Source organism: Panthera onca, chromosome A2 (assembly GCF_046562875.1).
Source record: "Panthera onca isolate mPanOnc1 chromosome A2, mPanOnc1 haplotype 2, whole genome shotgun sequence".
NCBI lineage: Eukaryota > Metazoa > Chordata > Mammalia > Carnivora > Felidae > Panthera > Panthera onca.
In genome coordinates, this window is record NC_138340.1 from 85,731,202 (window position 1) to 85,748,934 (window position 17,733).

At 34.2% G+C, this 17,733-nt stretch overlaps 1 pseudogene; it reads left to right on the forward strand.

The window, feature by feature from the left end:
• The first annotated feature begins 4,038 nt into the window (after positions 1-4,038).
• Positions 4,039-4,476, forward strand: LOC132674508 (multiple coagulation factor deficiency protein 2 homolog pseudogene; annotated as a pseudogene).
• Positions 4,477-17,733: the final 13,257 nt, after the last annotated feature.

Consider the following 17,733-nt stretch of genomic DNA (forward strand, 5'->3'; position numbering starts at 1 on the left):
ATATTATCCCCTCTCTTGAAAAATATAAACATAGTATGAGACATTTTCCAAGTAGCTATCAATGAAGACACCAGCAAATTGTCAGAATAGAATGTGAAATGAAATTGATTTATGTCCTCAGTTCAGGAAAACGAAGTGCCTAATTCCATTTATGCTTTCCTTCCTTTCTTTAGTAACATTTCCTGAACATTCTTGGGTTTCTTCAGTTTGAACAGTCAATTCCTTAGAAGTCACCTGAGAGTGTGGAACAAATTCCATTGTCTTTTTTTTTCTCACCAACATAATGCAGCTTGGTTTGTTGGATTGCCCAGTGGAGACCATATAAGGGCACTTACTAATATTTAAGCCCCATTTCACTAAGTACTGGTTTCTTTAAAATTAAAGCCTTGATAACCATATTTACCTGAAAATGAATTATGCTTAGCGTCCCTTTCTCCTTCCAAATACAATAAAAAGTAGGGAAAGATAGTATCTGTTCTTTCACAGTTTCTCATAATTGCTTTAATACAGTAAATAATAATAACTATTATAACAATATTCATTATTTATATACATTATATAATATATTATTATATGAATTATATATAATATATATTAATAATAATATTCAATAATATTTATGGATGCATAATATACGCTAGACTCTAATGTATCTACACTAATATATAGTTACAAATGCCATGAAAAATGTAGCATTATTATCCTAAAATGGAAAGTGAAGAGATAAAATAGCTCAACAGCTAAATAAAGTGTATGGAAACCAGAATTCAAAAATTAGTTCCAGAATGCAAACTTTTAACCTGTGTACAATACTGTCTCTTTATTTAATACTGCTTTCTACTTAGTCATAATCAGTGTTTACACTATTACAACACTAGTCTACTGTGTTATGTGTTCTCATAAAAAGTTCCTTCTACTCCTTAAGATATTCTGAATGGTATTACTTCATTGAAAGAGGACTTTTCTTCATCTTTTAAATGATGGTTCAGTTTATATGCTCTCTTAAAGCATTTCCAGTTCTATGAAACTATGGTTTGTGTGTTTCATATTTTTCATACTGCATGTCTGATATTTGAGCTGAGATTTTAACAAAATAGAGTGTCCTTGTTAATCAGACATTTTTTGAATTAACCAAATATATTTTAAGTTTTATAAACTGAAATGCTAGTTGTAAAACAATATATATTAAATGCAAATATAGGTTGCTGTGTTTCTCTGTGAAAGAGAATATAGTATATATGTAATTGTAAACATACTCTATATGACAAAATATAGCAATACATACTAAACATACACCCATACATGCACACACACAGTCACATATGCATGTCTATTCCCAGTGGCTCAGATCCTGTTACTGCAGAATAGCCAAGATGATTTAGAAACTTAAAACTGGATGTTAGCACAGTTCTTTACCCCTACATCTTTGCACAATATTGAATCTTCAGAGAAAATTCCTGTTCTACCACTTATTTTTTTTATTGGACTCATTAATTCATTTGCTGTTTTCCTGTATTCTCAAGTTACTCATTTGTGAAATAAAACAGATATACTAGACTACTAATACTATTGATTTGAATATGCAGTAGCACTTTCCTAAAGATTAAATAAGAAAATGTTTTACCTAACTTTAAAGTGAATCACAGTAAAGTGGAGTAAATGATATTTAGGACTTCATGGCTTTATTTTGAATGTTGTAGTATACTACCATCATTATAGGGGTAGTGTGAATTAATGAAGAGACAACCAGAATTGTTGAAGAACTTTGGGGGAAAAAAAAACAGTCTATGGTTATCTGGATAAGATCAAATATAAGGACATGAGTTAATTAGCTAAATTGAAATTATTTATATATTTTTTTGTAATGTTTGTTACCTTTAAAAATTAATCCATCTCACAACATTAATCAGGAATTAACAAACATAAAGCATTACTGGAAAGGATCGAATGTAAGGACCAACACAGTCTCAGATGGAAGCTGTCTAAAAGCTTTCAAAAAATTCTTTCCATGATAATTTGTGGCTATTATTTATTGGTGGCAGAATCCAAGTTCATCTCTTGACCTTATTTTCTAGACCTGTATTTTCCGACAGTCTTTGATATCTCCATTATTATGTTTTTGAACTCGAGGAACATGTTGGAAGGAAAAATTTTTACTTTTCAAATATTGTTATGGCCAGGCTTTATGCTAGTTTTTAATATTGAGCACAAGGAGACTCTGCCAAGCTTGAATCATCAGCTCCTATTTCTGGGGTGTTGTTTCTATGGCTTGGCATTTAATATATTATGCCAATGTTCCTTGTCAGAATTAATTTTGGCAAAAAACCATCATTATACTGACTAACTGAATCTCCAGTTACAGAATAATGTAGCACATTCGCTTTTCTAAATGTTCCCAATTAAATTATTAAAAGTATAACTATTGAATTATGGAAGTTTCCTCAATAAAAAGTCTACAAGAGAGAGAAAAACTAAGTTTTAGTTGTTTGTACATTTCAAAAACAGATTATTAAACTTTTAGAATGCAGGAATTTCTTTTATCTGAGAAAAATGGGTAGGTAATGTTGCACCTTTCTCTTACTTTCAACCCATAAATAAAGCAAGGTAATATGATTCATAATCTTATTGCTCATACTCTAGAAGTTTACAATATATATTTATTAACTAAATTTCAATAACTAAAAATAAACAGACAGTTTATCTGGGAAGTTCTTTCAAAACTATTACCAATTAAAGACAAATAAGTTAAGGGGCACCTGGGTGGCTCAGTCAGTTAAGCAGCTCAGAGCCTGGAGCCTGGTTCGGATTCTGTGTGTCCCTCTCTCTCGGCCCCTCCTCTGTCTCTGTCTCTGTCTCTGTCTCTGTCTCTGTCTCCCTCTCTCTTTATCTGTCTCTCTCCCTCAAAAATAAATAAACATTAAAAAAATGTCCATCAACTGATGAATGGATAAAAAAATTGTGGTTTATATACACAATGGAGTACTATGTGGCAATGAGAAAGAATGAAATATGGCCCTTTGTAGCAACATGGATGGAACTGGAGAGTGTTATGCTAAGTGAAATAAGCCATACAGAGAAAGACAGATACCATATGGTTTCACTCTTATGTGGATCCTGAGAAACTTAACAGAAACCCATGGGGGAGGGGAAGGGAAAAAAAAAAGAGGTTAGAGTGGGAGAGAGCCAAAGCATAAGAGACTGTTAAAAACTGAGAACAAACTGAGGCTTGATGGGGGGTGGGAGGGAGGGCAGGGTGGGCGACGGGTATTGAGGAGGGCACCTTTTGGGATGAGCACTGGGTGTTGTATGGAAACCAATTTGACAATAAATTTCATAAAAAAAAATTTAAAAAAATGTGATGACAAGATTCTTTTTAAGAAATAATGAAAAGTAGGCTGGAAAGCTTCACGTCTGAGGAAAACTGCTTGGAAACTGGGAGCAGTGAGGGTACCAGTGATTGAGGTGGGGAACAAATGCAAAAGAAAAAAAGAAATAAACTTCATGACAACTTATAGCCCTTTGACCAGTACTTGAGATAGGTAGAGTGACCTTCCTTAAGGAGCTTGGCTGTCTTGATGCTAATAGTTTGCTAGAGGCAAAAGGCAACCTTAGTTTGACATTAGCCTGACCTCCAGGATGCTATAAAAAAAATCTCTTTGGAAACTTTCTTTATCTCTACCCAACCCACAAGATATATGATAGCACTTATCGTCCAAGCATATGGCCACTGATCTAAATGTGAAGCGTCTCATAACTAAGGTTTTACTAGACAGTAGTAAGTGACCTTTTCCTAACAACAGCTAGCACTGCAGGGTCCTAGAAACTTTGCTTCCAAATTCCTTAGAGACTTATGCTATCCCTAACTACCTCCCCACTTGAAAGTACACAATGAGCGACTCCTCACAACCCCAATGCAGCTCTTCCTGCCCACAGGTCCTGACCCCACTTTAAGAAAACCAACCTTTTAGCACTGAAGACATCTAAAGAATTCTTTCTTGACTGTTCACTCCCAAACCTCAACATTTCACATCAGTGACAATGAGATCTCTGTGGCTGCTCAGAACCCCCTTCATATGTGGCCTGCTCTGGGCTTTTTGTGCTCTAGGTACTAGGGCTGAGGAGCCAGGGGCAAACTTCTCCCATCCCAACAGCATGGGCCTGGATAAGAACACAGTGCATGACCAAGAGCATATCATGGAGTATCTAGAAGGTTTCATCAACAAACCGGAGGTAGAGATGTTCCCACAGGCACTGCAGCTCCATTATTTCAAACTGCATGATTATGACAGCAATAATTTGCTTGACAGCCTAGAACTTTCCACAGTCATTGCTGGCATCCATAAGGAGGAAAAGGAACAGGCACCACCAATGAGTGAAGCTGGACTGATTAACTTAATAGATGGTGTTTTGAGAGAGGATGACAAGAACAGTGATGAATGTATTGACTGTGCTGAATTTGCCAAATCACTGAAATAGACCTTGCTTGGCCATCTAGTTATATGCAAATGTGACCCATTATAATGCGGCTGAACACTTTTGGTCATGAGAAATAACACATTTCCAACTACTGCTAACTGCATTTTGGTAAAAACCTGTAGCAGTTTGCTACGCTGGGTTAAGAAACGGAAATCAAGAGAAATAGAAGAGAAATGGGACATATTATAGTCCCCAAGTACTGTTAAATCTCTTATTGGACAAGTGCTTTATTAAAACATCCTTTTAAAAATGTTGGATAATTGGAGTGGAGTACTCAGGAACTTGACTGTGGAATACTGCTGGTCTCTTGGTTTTCATTCATGCTACCTGAAAAGTAAGACAAGCTTTGTCAAGTGGGCACATTTTCACTAACAGTAAAGAAATGGCATGAATGCCAAATGTTTCCCTTGGAGTGTCCTACATCTTCAGATACATGTGGCCAGTATTCTGGAAAGTTCCCCTGTCCTGAACAATGATTTGCCCTGGGCAAGTGAGTATTAGACTATTTCAAAGCAACATGCTATGCTATTTCAAAGCAACAGCATAAGGAGAATGACAGATAGTAAGTACGTTCAGCTAGCCATAGAGTCTAAGATTCTTTATTTTCTGGCACTTTGGAAATGATACACCACTGACCTATTATTTTAGTTTTTAAGTATTTACTAAAACTACTGTCACATCCGTATACTTTATTTTGTGTCTTCCTAAACTTAGGAGAGACCTTAAATTAAAAAAAAAGTTTTATTCTAACCATTAGCAAACGTTTTAGCTTTCTTAATATTTGTATTTACCTTTTATTTCTAGGGTTTGTTTTTGTGGTTTAGAAACTATTAGTAATGCAAGGACTGTATCCTTCCTGCCCAATGCAGAGGGGGTAAAGCTACTAGCTGGCCTTACTAAAGTGAGGAGGAAAAGGTCAGCAAGCCCAGTGAGTAAACTGCTGCAAGCTGTATTTAGAAGGAATGGCGTTTTCATTATCTCTTCTAGTTTAAATATGTGAATTCTTTCAGATCAGGAAAGATTAGAAAAAAAGCCTAAAAACTCTTAACAGTGCAAATCTCAGTAATGGTTGAAAATTAGAAGCATTTGTAATTTGGTTTATTGGTTATAGTAGACATACTATAATAAAAAATCTGAAATGATGATTGAATGGGGAAGAAAAACTGCATAGAATTTTCTCTAAGACATATAGAGACATGTTAAAATATTCTTATAAGAAAACATGTATTTATAAAAATGGCTTCCTGTGTCAAGAATTTTTGCTCTCAGAGCTGCATTGTAAAGTATTCTTGTAATACCTAGTTACTTTGAAAGATTTATACAATGAATCTTCGATATAGGACCAATAAAACTGATAAAACTGATAAACTAAAGAAACAAGGCAAAGTCATTTTCAATTTCTCTCTTGTTAGTGTGGAAAACAAAGCTATCTATATTTTTTTATTTTTCATTTAGGAAATTATTATTTTCAATATAGAAATTGTAATTCTTTTTTTTTTAATGTTTTTAATGTTTATTCATTTTTGAGAGATGGAGAAAGAGCATGAGTGGGGGATGCGCAGAGAGAGAGGGAGACCCAGAAACTGAAGCAGACTCCAGGCTCCAAGCTGTCAGCACAGATCCCAATGTGGGGCTCAAACCCACGAGCCATGAGATCATGACCTGAGCCGAAGTCAGATGCTTAACCGACTGAAGTACACAGATGCCCCTAGAAATTGTAATTCTTAATGATATTTATAATTTTTATTTTACATTATGGAGATAGAATAGATCTTAATATAGTCTTAATATTCCTTAATATAAATCATAGTTAAATGAAAAATCTCAAATGGAAACTTAACTACGTTAAGTAAGTTTTCTAATAGCAACATGCTATGCTAACATGGGTACAGTACACTGATTCTAATTATCCAGAGTAGTAATATAATAGAAAGAAATTAAGAACTTACTCTGCAAGAGGAAATTAATGTCTTTAGACAGGACATTCTCTTACATAAATGTTTAGAGAAGATGTAAGTCTTTAATATGTAATTTAAAATGGTAGCCAATATTTGTGGAGTTCATGGAGAGAAAAACAGATTTATATATTGTGCAAAATGTTTTAAAAATCTTGCTTCTCATAGATTGATGAAATAAACAATAATAATATTCAAGAAATGCAAAAACCTTTTAGATATACATTCTACAAATTATATCACATGCAAGACAATGACAAGTTCTTCAAGTTTTCATTTTACTCGCTATATACTTACACACCAAATATATTTGGAAAGAAAGGAGACTCCAGAAACCAGCTAGGGTATAGTGGTGTACAATAGATCAAACCAACTAATTTCCAAGCTCTTAAACTGGAAAATAATATTGCGATTTTGTTGTTATTTATTTGTTTAATGTAGCATGCTTTCCATCAAATGAAAAATTCAAATTTAAATATAATTGCTGTATTAAGTTGTATGTAATTGTAATAATAATAATATAAGATTACCCATTAAATCACATTTTTATACTTTAAAAATATTGTTCTAAAAATTGTGTAAAAACAGTGGCATCTGTGTGGCTCAGTTGGTTGAGTGTCCGACTTACGCCCAGGTCATGATCTCTCGGTTGTGAGTTCAAGCCCCGTGTCAGGCTCTGTGCTGACAGCTCTGAACCTGGAGCCTGCTTTGGATTCTCTCTCTCTCTCTCTCTCTCTCTCTCTCTCTCTCTGCCCCTTCCCTGTTCAGGCTCTTTCTCTCTCTCTCTCTCTCTCTCTCTCTCTCTCTCTCTCAAAATAAATAAAAGTTGTGTAAAAACATAATATATGGCATAAGTTCCTAATACCAAGATACTAGCATTCTATCTGTGAAATAAAATGTTTTGATATTTACCCACCGAAAAAAAATATGCTAAATTATGAGTGACTACTATAGACTTTCAGAAGGCAGGCAGGTGGTATTTAGAAAATAATTCTTATAAGTAGGGAAGGAATATTGTACATAAATTAATCACAAACTAGAAAAAAAACAGTGATTTTTTTTTCTTTTTTGGCTTTGTGAATTGTCAAGTTAGTAATCCTCTTTATGATTGTGATTTGGCAATTTTATTAAAATAAATTTATGTTCAGTTTTTGGTTAATGCAGGATCCAAATTAATCATAGAATTTGAATGTGAGAATTAAGTTAACTTAAGCAATTAAGTAAAAATCTTCAATTGTTTATTCTGGGATTAACTGAAAAATCTTAAAAAATAAAAATGCCCAACTTTCATCTCCAGAGATTCTGATTTTATAGGTCTGTGATGAGTTTCACGAATCTCTATTTTGAACAAGCTACTCGTGGGATCGTAATGTGCACTATCTATAAAATCATGGACTCAATGCACTATTAAATAAATCCTAGAAGATATGGCTGAGGATTTGATGGAAAATTCTAAGTCATTGCAGTAGGGCTGTAGATTCAAAACACATTACAGATTCCTAAGGTTTTTCACTTCCTCGATTATATTTTAGGTATAAGACTTTCTTCTATTTATCATTTATATTCACTTTGTATAAAGTGAGTGTTTTATGGGTTCATTTTCTTCTATTGCTATTATAATTAATGATATAACACATTATGTGGATATAAGTCAAGATTGAATGTTGCATGCTAAAATCTAAAAAATCAAGAGTAACTCTCTTAGCAGTACTACTATTCATAAACATCTTTCATTTAGGATAAATGAAGATTTTTGGCATTCTAAAGTGAACAATTTATTCTCATAAATGTATGCACTTAAATTTAGCTTCTAATTCTTACAAAGTTTAATACAGCCTATATTTTTTTTTGTCTATGTGGTAAAGTTATTAGGTAGCTATGGAAAAGAATCATCTGGAACACACATTGAAATATCTTTTCAAGTTAAGTATCGATGTATTTTTCAATGACCTTTCAAAATTTCAAAGGGAAATTTAGAGAAAAAAATGGTGATGCTCACCCAGTTAAAGTTGGGGATAGATGTGAATAAGTCTTAAAAATTTGTAATCAAAGTGCTTAATTTTTATCCTAAAATGTTTCTCAATGCCTTGACTGGGTACACCAGTAATTCCCCAGCCAGTGAGTTGTTGCAGAATCACCAGCATGTATTAATTGATTTTAAGTAGTCAAAAAGTCTGTTTGAGAATTTAGCTTTGTGCCATAACCAAACCAGTTGCTGTGACGGTCTGTGCTGCAAAATTTAAATTGATTTTATATAAAATAGGATGATTAATGCATTCATGGTATCTACATAATATTTTATGATAAAGAGAGAGAAAAAGAGAAATGGGAATTCAAATTTATAAGTAAATGCTAAAGCTGACCAATGACCATATCAACATGAAGTCCTGAAACCCAGACTCGAAACTAGGAGAGGTGAAACTAAGATACTGTAAGCCAGGCTGCATGAAGAAGATTATAGTAGTTTTTAATGGATAGTGAATCCCTCTCAAAGCAGAAAAAGTAAATCTCTTTGGAAAAAAGCGTCCTTAATTTTCACTCCAGTGTTCCCTCAGAGTGAGGTCATTCACATCTAAGTGAAAAACAAAGATCACATAGGAAAAAAAGGCCCAATGAATGAGCATTTGTTGATACAACCAACAAGAGGGCATTTCCAGTGGCCACTTATTGTTGGCACAGATTCTGATCCATTCTTAGTGGTGTTGGGCTTTTCTGATATAGTCAGATATACCCATTCCATCCTGTGGCAGAATGAGCCTACCTGAGCTGCCTTATGTTGTTAGGTTGGGGGTTGAGAAATGAGGGATCTGGGTCAATTTCTTCTGTTGAGTAGGGAAACATAAGATAAGTTGCCAATTTCTCAAATCCTGGGATTCCAAACAAGTCCATAATCTTCTTAGAATCTTTGAGAGCTCTCCTTTGGTTGCCTTTTGTGTTATTTCATGGGTATACAGTTGTGTTTAGAAGAGAGGGGCAGGAAGAAAGGGGACTATACCAATTTGAGTGGAATTTTTGAAAATTAAGAAATTAAAAATTAAAAAAAATTATGAGAATAGTCTATTCTTGAAAACTCTCAGACAAGGAAGAAGGCTGGGAGAATATTTTGGAAGTTAGAGTATCTTAATTTGTGATTATTTCCAGGGTACTCTTTACCCAATCATAAATTTACCAGAAATTCCTCAGACATGTGATTATTATTTTTTCTCTATCTAGAAAAAAAAAGTGGGGAATAACAAATTTTTTCTGTTAATTTATTTTTTCTCTATAAGATCACATTAATATTTTTCTTCGTCTTTCTCAAAAAGTGTAAATTCACATTATTTCTACAATGGTGTGTGTCTTGGGCTTACCAAGTTTCTATGAGACAACTTTGGCCAAAACTTGGGTCTGTTTATTTTCATATAGTCCTGTGAAATGTCTGCCCAATCCAGTGAATCTGCCTCAATGAAATAAAGAACTATGAATTGATCTCATCATTGCATCATTTCAGCTATAAAAAGATCAGAATACCTCCCTACTTTGAAGTAGACACTTTTGTTTGCAATCCTACAAATGGTAGACACTATAGAACTACTTGGGAATACAAATAAAAAAAAGAAATTCCACAGTCAGAGGGCAGAGCAGTGTGGACAATATCTGAATTTTACACAAAACTGTTTCGAGTTGAAAATAAAAAGGTTTGGGGCACCTGGGTGGCTCAGTCGGTTAAGCGTCCGACTTGACTTCGGCTCAGGTCATGATCTCACGGTCTGTGAGTTCGAGCCCCGCATCGGGCTCTGGGCTGACGGCTCGGAGCCTGGAGCCTGCTTCCGATTCTGTGTCTCCCTCTCTCTCAGCCCCTACCCCGTTCATGCTCTGCCTCTCTCTGTCTCAAAAATAAATAAAAAAAAGAAAAGAAAAAAGTTTGAAAATAATATACATCTAACTATGCAGTGCTCCCTGCTCCCATTATTGTACTTTTATACCTACCCTCAAGTACCATCACCAGAGACAAACTTCAACTTGAAACTAGTAGTCAATATTCTCTTGCTTTTTTTTTTTTAATAACTTTTTGAAATGGGTGTAATAGTGCTTCTAATCTTTTGGAACTTATTAATGCTTAATAGCATATTGCTAAGATCCATTGCATATGGCTGATGTGACTATGAATTATTCATTCTGACTGCTATATCATCATTTGTCCACTGTTCTACCTTATCGTCAAGATCCTAAGTTTTATTTTGTATGAGTTTTAAGATACTAATAATATTATTAAAAATTACTAATAAGGGGCACGTTGGTGGCTCAGTCAATTAAGCATCTGACTTCGGCTTAGGTCATGATCTCATAGTTCATGGGTTCGAGCCCCGTGCTGGGCTCTGTGTTGACAGCTCAGAGCCTGGAGCCTGAAGCCTGCTTCGTTTCCCTTTCTCTCTGCCCCTCCCCTGCTCGTTTGCTCTCTCTCTCTCTTTCTCTCTCTCTCTCTCTCTGTCTCTCTCTCAAAAATAAGTAAGTTTAAAAAACAATGACTAGTAAAAGCAAGCCATGGAAGAGCAATAAGAGTGAGTTCTGAACCAAGGATTATGAAAGTGTTCAAGTTTGCAAATGTGAGGTCAACTTTATAAAATTAATGAAAAGGTCCTTTCAGATTTAAATTTCCAGAAAAATGACAGGAACATCTTCTACTACAAATTGCCTAAAATGATGAATTTGAGTTTATTGAATTGAATTTACAGGAAAGAAAAGGAAATCCATAGATGTCACCAATGGTAAGGAAACTGAAAGGCAGAGCAAAAGGATGCAAACTCATTTTGCCCAGACCAGGGAAGGTCAGTCATCAGGTTTTCACAGGGCTCAAACAGTAAGAAGTCTGGCATTAATATCTGCACAGAGAGGACTAGAGAACAGGTCTTGAAACTGCATGAGGCAAGGAGTTAAACTGATGTCTGTGCAGAGTCAGAATTCATCAAAAGTGGTCCTTTCACTGGGAGTAGTACTACATACATTTTGGCCATGGCTACAAAGCTTTTCTGTCCCCAGGGTTCTGGAAAGGAAAATAAAAAATTCCTTGGAATAAATAAAGACCAGAATCCTATGTTTGTTCTGGTATGGAGTTCAAATTTACCCTTTTTTCATACTATGGGAATCTCGAAGAAAAGATTGGTAAAATTTTACCCAAAACCCATGATATTCATAGAGTGCAAAACAAAAATAAACCTAAATCTGTTTTGGAGGGATCATTTTACAAGCCAGTTGATGGACTTTTCATTTAAGAAAAACAAAAATCCCTTCAAAAGATAAGCACATAATGAAAAATTGCAAAACATAAACAAATAATTCTCTAGGAAATGACAGAATTATCTGAAAGGGGCAATATGTAAGTATGCTTAAATTGACTAAAGTAAAAAAAAAAAAAAACTAAATACACTATTATAAACTACAAGCAAAGCAAACGAACCTATGAAAGATACAAGACCTGATAAATGTCATTATTTCTGTATCATTTGGAAATAATAGTAAAGATCATGTAACAAATATAACTTTATGTAAGGATATAGTTTATGCTAATTGTAGTTTATAAACTCATCACTGACATCTTGTCTTCCTTAGTAATTATGAGCAAATACAGTAAGTAAATAAGTTCCCAAATACAGAGACTATCACCTCTCTATTCTCCTTAAATACTGGGTAACTCCTTAGAACTTAAGATTAACTTAAGCACTTAGAACTTCCTGCCTTAGTAATTATGAGCAAATACAGTAAGTAAATAAGTTCCCAAATACAGAGACTATCACCTCTCTATTCTCCTTATATATTGGGTAAACTCCTTAGAACTTAAACTCTTTATCCTACAGCTTTACTTGAAAAGAAACATAAACACCCACAATACCATATAATACAGGAAACCAATGAAATTAATGGTCTGTCTCCCCATCTCTGCCCCCTTTCTCTCATATTGGTTTATTTTGCAAAATAACAAGAAAAGGTAGAAATCTGTACAAAGTTTACTAATACAGTGAGAAATAGTATTGAATTATTAGTTAAATCTTCCCATTTAATTCAATCATTTTTTGGAAATTAAGGTAAAAGACTAGATTATATCCATTAAATGGCATAGTGAGACTCAAAAGCCGTGCCTTTATTATGTTTTTCTTCTTAGTTTATGGGATCAATTTTCCATATGGTATTTGTAGTTCTTAAAGGAAAGTTTGTATTTTGGCTTGCTTTCTTGTAAAACACATGTTCTTTAGTTCTTGGAATCTGATTGAACATCCTCTGTCTCAGAGGATGCCCAGAAGGCCGTTTTTATGTTATCTCTGAGGTTTATACACACACAGACTCCAGCCAGAGACTAGGCTTTAATTATTTTAACTAAAGAGGGCTTTCCAGTTGTGGGTGGGCATAGACATAATTTCCCCTTTGTCTTTTTTTCCACACAGATTTTTTTATTGAGCCAAAATAACAAAAATAGTAAGAATAATGCTTCCTACCCATGCTTTCATCATGCTGTTAAGATTTGCTGCATTGCAAAAAGAAAAGTAAAGTAGTTTGGATTAAACAACAACAGCATTGAAAATAGAAGGAAATTCATATTCAGGTTCAAAGAAATAACAAAAACCAAACGCTTCAGGCTTTATTTCTGCATTTTCTAGTCTTAGCCAAAGAAGAAAAAGAGAAAACTCAGAAAGAAAAGCTCTTGTGTGGGTATATGTATCCAATGTTGCTGTCATGCTAATGTTCAGAATCTCATGAGAAATCTTGGTTTCCATAGTGAGTGCAATTGTATGTCTGACACACTGCACTAATATAAGATGGTATGAATGTTGACAGACTATATAGAAACCAAAAAGGCATTGAAGCCAACATAAGAGTATCTACTAAATCATAATCTGGAATTTCCTTTGTTATGGTCTGGCAAATTTCCCATTATCAAACTAGAGTAAATATAGTAGTCCTACCGAGGATTATCCAGTATTAACTTGTCCAATTTTTCCTTTGCCCTTTAAGCTTACAATACTATTTCTCTCTTTATTTTAATTATATGACCCTGTCTACATTAATGAAGTAATGAAGGGCATTTAAGTTTAAGACCTTTAATTTCTTTTCTTTAAATTAAAGCCTTAGATGCCATTTTGTCCATTTTTAATAAAAATATGTTACATATCTATCATAATTTACCCTTTACAAAGTAACAATTTCTCAAGTATGTCAGAGTAGCTCTGAAAGTTAGATAGGAAGGAAAATATTCTGCCTTATGAATAAGGAAACAAAGGTGCAGAGTAGTAAATCATTTGGCTAAGTAACCAGTCTTAGTAAGTGATCAAATCACAGGATTTTGCCTTCCAGCCTCCACAATCTGGAGTCAGGATTTTGAGTCACAATTCTGTCCCTCTCACAGCTTCCCAGGCAAGGAACCTCTCTGTTCCTTAATGGTAAAATGGGAATAAAAACTTCCTGTCTTTTAGATTTTTGTGAGAGTTAAAAAATATGTATGCAAAGCACTTGACAGCACCTGTGTAGTACATCCTTAATAAGCATTAACTATTATTATTTCCAAAGAAAGAAGGATTTTTTTCACTTATGTGTAGCCTTAGTATCTTACTTGTATTCCTTTCCCTGTTCTAGTCTATACATATCCTCCCATATTTAAATACTCAACCACGCTCTACCTTGGAACTTTTTCTTTCTGTCTACCACCGTGATCAGGACTCTGTCATGTATGACAAAACCATCATTGTTAATCCCTCAAGTATCATCTTCTTCTCCCTCACCCTTACCCCCCCTCTTTTCCCCCCAAAAGTCACACATTATTTAACTTCCCAGCTGAAAATGACCTTCTAGTTTATCACTCTTGTTTCACAGGTTAGGCATATAGAGCCCAGAAAATCTAGTGCTTTGTGCAAAGAGAAATAAGTCACCAACCTAGAGGAGCAGAACAAAGCCCTGAAACCTGGTCAGGTCACTGCAAAGGACCAGTGCTCTTTCACACTCCCATACTCTTTCTGCCCCCACTTCTGCATCCCAACTTACTTATCAAGTTCTTGCCTTAGGGATTTTGGCTGTACATGTCTAAAAATGAAGACTTTGGCTCACTCTTTTCAACATGTGATACTCTCAATTTCCTTTTATATCTATGCCTTCCAATATAATGCACAACAGTGAGTTTCATATTTCAATTCTCCATTTATTTATTTTTTTAATTCTCCTTTTAAAATGCATTATTTTGTGGTTTCAGGTCTCACATTTAGGTCTTTAATCCATTTTTAGTTTATCTTTGTGTATAGTGTAAGAAAGTGGTCCAATATCATTCTTTTGCATGTGGCTGCCCAGTTTTCCCAACAGCGCTTGTTCAAAGGACTGTCTTTTTCCCATTGGATATTCTTGCCCCACTTTGTTGAAGATTAGCTAATCATATCATCGTGGGTGCATTTGTGGATTTTCTGTTCCATTAATCCATGTGTCTGTTTTTGTGCCAGTACCATATTGTTTTGATTACTACAGGTTTGTAATATAACTTGAAGTCTGGAATTGTGATACTTCCAGTTTTGTTTTTCTTTTCAAGATTGGCTATTCAGGGTCTTTTGTGGTTCCATACAGATTTTAGGATTGTTTGTTCTAGTTCTGTGAAAAATGCTGTTGGTATTTTAATAGAGATTACAGTAAATCTGTAGATTGCTTTGGGTAGTATAGAAATTTTAACAATATTTGTTCTATCAATCCATGAACATGGAATGTCTTTCCATTTCTTTTTGTTATCTTCAGTTTCTAACATCACTGTTTTATAGTTTTAAGAGAATAGGTCTTTCATCTTCTTGTTTAAGTTTATTGCTAGATATTTTATTATTTTTGGTGCAATTGTAAATAGGATTGTTTTCTTAATGTCTGTTGCTGGTACTTCATTGTTAGTGTATGGAATGCAAGAAATTTCTGTATGATGATTTTGTATCCTGAGACCTTACTAGATTCATTGATCAGTTCTAGTAGTTTTTGTTTTGTTTGTTGGTGTCTTGTTTTTTGTTTGTTTTTTGGTAGAGTCTTTTGTAGAGCAGAAGTTTTTTGTTTTGGTTTGGTTTCGTTTTTTGTTTTAATGAAGTCCACCCTATTTACATTTCTTTTAAAGATCCTGCCTTTTTTGTCATCATCATACTCAAAGTCTTCTGGGATTTCACCTATGTTATCTACTAGGAGTTTTATAGTTTAGGGTTTTACATTTAGATCAATGATCCATTTTGAGTTAATTTTCATGAAAGGTGTAAGGTCTGTATCTAGATTTTATTTATTTACTTATTGCATTAGATACCCAGTTATTCCAGCACCATCTTTTGAAAGAACTATGTTTGCTCCATCACATTGCCTTTGCTCTCTTGTCAAAGATAAGTTCACTGTACTTACATAGGTCTGTTTCTGAGCTCTCTGTTCTGTTCTGTTGATCTATTTGGCCTTTTTTCACCAATGTAAATTGTTTTGTCTACTACAGCTTTACAGTAAGTCTTGAAGTTAGGTAGTGTCAAACCTTTAACTTTATTCTCCTCCTTCAGCATTGTGTAGGCTATTCTGTGTCTTTTGTCTCTCCATATAAACTTTAAGATCACTTTGTTGATATCCATAAAATAACCTGTTGGGATTTTGACTGAGATTGCACTGAATCTGTAGATCAAATTAGGAAGAACTGGTCTCTTGACAATATTGAGTCTTCCAAACAACACATTTTGTTTGTAGGTTTTAGTTCAATAATTTCAGCAGCAAAATTCCTCAAACTAATCTCTAAATTTGTCATCCAGAATACTGTAATAGATACACATTTTTTAAAATTTTTAAAATGTTTTTATTTATTTTTGAGACACAGAGAGACAGAGCATGAGCAGAGGAGGAGCAGAGAGAGAGGGAGACACAGAATTCGAAGCAGGCGCCAGGCTCCAAGCTGTCAGCACAGAGCCCAATGCGGGGCTTGAACTCACAGACTTTGAGATCATGACCTGAGCTGAAGTCGAACACTTAACCGACTGAGCCACCCAGGTGCCCCGATACATATTTTTAAAAGGTATTATCAGTAAAACTGTATGTCTAAGAGATTCAATTTTTACTAATATAATTTAAGGTACATTGTTACACTTAAATTTATTTTTTTAACTATTAATTTCAATTATCTATTATTTTTTATACATCATTTCTCAATACATGTTCTAAGGAATATAATTTTCCCAAGATATACAATTAAAATTTTGTCAGTGGGCACTGAGTTTGGGAAGTATTATAAACTATCACTCCCAACCCTTCAGAGATGCTAATGCATAGTAGCCTATGAAATGCACTAAGAATTTGAGCAGAGGATTAAAAAAATGTTGATATCATTGATTCTATACTTTATGTATGTCTATCTGTACATCTATCTCTACTACATTTTGGTTTGATATTTACCTTACTATGGTGATTGATTGATATTGTTATTATTGAGTTACTGGCAAGTTTCACCAAAAGAATGTATATCATGTTACCTAGGTAAATGCTGATACTATTCTGAGTTACAGAGCATTTCAGTTTCTCTATGGAACTGCTCCATGAAAATTGAGTAAAACTCAAGTAGTTGCAGTAATAGCAAAAACAATTATAAACACTAACATGTCTCTGCCATTCTGTTGGATCTGCATTTATGTTACTTGTGAGGGAACTGAGGCCCACAGAGTTAATTAATTTTAATTAATTAGTTAATTTTAATTAATTGATTGATTGATTAATAAGGAAGAATCCATACTTCCATTTCAAAATAGAAGTTGACCAAGAAAACATATGTGATATTATGGGTGAATTGTGAACTCTTCCAAAAAGATGTGTTCAAGTCCTATCCCCTGGTATCTATAAATCTAATATTTTGGGGGGAAATGGAGTCTTTTAGATATAATCAAGTTAAGATGAAGTCATGATGGAGTAGAGTGGGCCCTTATTTTAATATGGTATCCTTATAAGAAGAGAAGAGACACCTAGAAAGAACGCCATATGACAACGAAAGCAAGGATTGTAGTGATGTATCTACAGGCTAAGGAAGGGCAAGAACTGCTGTCAATAGCAGAAGCTAAGAGAAAGGTAAAAAATTGCTTATCCACCAGAGTGTTCAGAGAGAACATGACTCTGGTGACACCTTGATTTTAGGCTCTGAGAATCCAGATTATTAGAGAATATATTTCTGTTGCTTTAAGGCACCCATTTTGTGGTACTTTGTGATGGTAGTCCTAGGAAACTAAAAACAGTGAAAAATTAAATTTAGTATTTAAAACTAGTAGGATACCCATATTTCTCATAGTTGTAGAAATGTTTATAGGTTATG